Source organism: Notamacropus eugenii, chromosome 2, assembly GCF_028372415.1.
Source record: "Notamacropus eugenii isolate mMacEug1 chromosome 2, mMacEug1.pri_v2, whole genome shotgun sequence".
Classification (NCBI taxonomy): domain Eukaryota; kingdom Metazoa; phylum Chordata; class Mammalia; order Diprotodontia; family Macropodidae; genus Notamacropus; species Notamacropus eugenii.
This window is the reverse complement of record NC_092873.1, coordinates 10,245,094-10,249,095: the sequence shown is the minus strand read 5'-3', so window position 1 is coordinate 10,249,095 and position 4,002 is coordinate 10,245,094.

Here is a 4,002-nt window from a genome sequence, read left to right as displayed (position 1 = left end):
ATTAGTGATAGGAGCAGAACCAGGAAAACTCTTTACACAGCAAAAACCGCAGTGTGCAACGAATTTTTCTGGTACACTTAGTAATTCATTGCCATGCAAGTACCTAAAAGATTCTGAATGGCCTCTGGAGGCAAACCGCCTTGCACATCCTGAGACAGAAATACTGAACTGGATAACAGAATGAAGCAGACCATTTTCCTTTGGATTATGTTTTGTTTTATGGTTTCTCCCATTCATTTTAATTGTTCTCTGCAACGTGAAAAACAGGAAAATGTGTTTAATAGGAATGTACGTGTAGAACCTATATAAGATTGTACACAGAATCAGGGAGGGTGTGTGTAGAGAGAGGTGATGGAGGAGAAGGAAAGGGAAAACATCTAAGCTATATGGAAGTGATTCTAGAACACGGAAAACAAAAAAATAATTTAATATAAAAAGGCAATGTGTAAATATTAAGTATTTTTATTTTTATTGTAGCGCTTTGACTATCCAGTTTGGAATAGAATGGATAGAGCAAAGGAAATAAAATATGCTGAAAGGCACCTTCGTGAGACTAGAAGTTTACTTCATATCTTCAGATTGATGAAGCACTTTTAAGACCTGTTCTTTTTGAAAACTGAGTTGGACAGAAATGTGAAATAGGTGAAACTCCCTTAATTTAATTTTTTCTGAGGAAGCTCTGCTTCTTGGCACCTTGGCATTTATTTTGAATTACTAAGGAAAATCAGAATACATAATTTTGTTTTGAGTAACATTTTTTTTCTGTTTGTTATATTTAGATTCCTAACGGCAATGAGAAAGAAAAATGTCTGTTGAATAAAAATCTAATCCTACACGACGAAGTTGCCAAGCTCAAACTCGAACTAGACACAGTAATAATTAAGGATGAAGAAAAAGAATGTCATTGTATGGAAGATATAAAAGTTTGAAAAGAAAAGATTGAGGAGCTTCAAAAGAATTACAACTGAATGAAGAAGTCTTAAGAAAAATTACATTCCAGTGCAGTGGAAAAGTACATGATCTGACGACTGAAAATGCAGTTCTGAACTTTAAATTGAACAATGCAAAACAGAGACAGAGTAGAGAGAGTAATTGCATCATGAAGTTCCCATGCGATTTCTGCTGTTCTCGATCATGAGGAAAGTGAGTCATCAAACTAGCCCATGAACATTCCTTTCAGGGAGAATGAGATGAGTGGCTTTGTTTACAACACAAGCTATCATGACACCCCTAGCTTAAGAGAGAACAATGGTGTCCTTCCTCATGAGCTGTCTAAAGCTGAAAGAAAAACCAATAGTTTAGAGAATTAGCTGTCTGGTGCACGATTGCCTCAGGGAAAAGACACCCATTTAAAAAGCATACAGAGAGAATTAAACCTTGCCCAACAGAAGAAAAGGAACTTCAACACACAAATCAACTGAAAAAGGGGAAAGTGAACAAGTTACATTATCAAATGGGAATCTATCCAAGAAAGATTAGCACAAATTCAGAGTGAAAATATGTTGTTTCAGCAACAGCTTGAAGACACCCAAAAGAAAACCATGACTAAAGAAAAGTTCTTGACTGAATCCCAGGTACTGTTCATTGATCTCTTGAATATAGTTTGTGCTGACACTGAAAAACAAGTTCTTACGGTAGAATAGAGAAGTAAAGTGTTGACCAGTGAATGTATGTACTTAAGAGAGCAAATGTGTATATATGAAAATGTGAAGGCTGAAAGAGAGGTAGGGTTTTAAAAATTCTGCTTGGGTAAACATGTAACTTTTTGAAATGAAAGTCAAAATTGATTTGATGAAGATAATTTAAGCATTGAATTTTCAGCAGGCACGCAATATTATTAACTTTTACTGTCAAAATTTTGAAATGTAAGAAAGAAGAATGAGAAGCAATAGTATGATAAAATAATACAATAAAAATGCATAAGTAAGTGTGAATTTAATAATAGTAATGAAATGTAATACAGTAAAATACAGGTAATTAAGTTCATAAAAGTAAATACTTAATATATCAAATTAAAATTTTTATGAAATAGAAATAAATTTTCATAAAGAATATATTTATGTAGAAATAAATAAAAATAAATACATAAAAGTATAAAAATAAAATAAAAAAAATAAAGTGTCAGTATCATCTTTTAGGTAAGATGACTCACTTTGCTTAAAGAAATTGTATAGTCAATGAAATTTTTTTTTCATTAGCATAGATAGTGTTATCTCTTGGGCATAGATATTGATTAATTTATTATTCTCATTCCTTTCCAAATATTCCATTTTCTTAATGAAATACAATAAATTATTTGAAATGCTAAAACTTCTGAAGAATCCTACAAAATTTTGCTAGGAATAATGTAGCAATTAAAATCATATATCTCCCTTGAGATACTCGTGAGTATTACCGTTACCCTTTTCATAAGATTTTTAAAATATTCATCAGTCTGACGAGTTTTTATTCATACTCCTTTGAACTAGTTTTAGAAACATTGAAGAGTGAATCATATTTTTAGTGGAATTCCAATGACTAGTCTCTAATTTTCTTTAAAATTTAGGACAGTATTTCTATTAAAAGGAATATAATTATGCACTAAGCATTAATATTTTTTGTGTTAATAAACTTATTTTTTTTTTTTTGCAGCTACAAAGTCAACCAGTACATATTTACTTTTTTTTTTTGGATTTTTTAAAAATTTATTTATTTAGCTTTTAACATTCATTTTCACAAAATTTTGGGTTCCAAATTTTCTCCCCATTTCTCCCCTCCCCCCGCCCCAATTCACTGAGCACTCTAATTGCCCCTATTACCGATCGACCCTCTCTTCGAACATCCCTTCCTTCCCTTGTCCCGATCTTCTCTTTTGAACTGTAGGGCCAGATAACTTGTTATACCCCATTACCAGTATTTCTTATTTCCTAATAGCAAGAACAATACTTGAGAGTTGTTCCTAAAACTTTGACTTCCAACTGTTCTTCATCCCTCTCTCCTCACCCATTCCCTTTGGGAAACAAGCAATTCAATATAGGCCATGTCTGTGTAAGTTTGCAAATGACTTCCATAATGGTCGTGTTGTGTAAGACTAACTATATTTCCCTCCATCCTATCCTGTCCCCCCATTGCTTCTATTCTCTCTTTGGATGCTGTTGCTCCCCAAGAGTGATGACTTCAAATTGCTCCCTCCTCCCAATGCTCTCCCTTCCATCATCCCCCCCACCCTGCTTATCTCCTTCTCCCCCACTTTCCTGTATTGAAGATCAGTATTCATACCAAAATGAGTGTGCATTTTATTCCTTCCTTTAGTCGAATTGATGAGAGTAAGCTTCATGTTTTTCTCTCACCTCCCCTCTTTTTCCCTCCACTGAAAAGTCTTTTGCTTTCCTCTTTTATGACAGATAATTTTCCCCATTCCATTTCCCCCTTTCTCCTCCCAATGTATTTCTCTCTCACCACTTAATTCCATTTTTTTTAAAGATATGATCCCATCCTCTTCAATTCACTCTGTGCTGTGTGTGTGTGTGTGTGTGTGTCTGTGGGTGTGTAATCTTACCAACTACTCAGATACTGAAAAGTTTGCAGAGTTACAAATATTATCTTTCCATGTAGGAATGTAAACATTTCAATTTTAGTAAGTCCCATATGACTTCTCTTTGCTGTTTACCTTTTCATGCTTCTCTTCGTTCTTCTGTTTGAAACTCAAATTTTCTTTTCAGCTCTGGTCTTTTCATCAAGAGTACTTGAAAGTCCTCTATTTCATAGAAAGAGCATTTTTTCCCCTGGACTAATATACTCAGTTTTGCTGGGTAGGTGATTCTTGGTTTTAATCCTAGTTTCTTTGACTTCTGGATAATCACATTCCATGACCTTCGATCCCTTAATGTGGAAGGTGCTAGATCTTTTGTTATCCTGATTTTATTTCCCCAGTACTTGAATTGTTTCTTTCTAGCTGCTTGCAAGATTTTCTCCTTGACCTGGGAACTCTGAAATTTGGCCACAATGTTCCTAGGAGTTTCT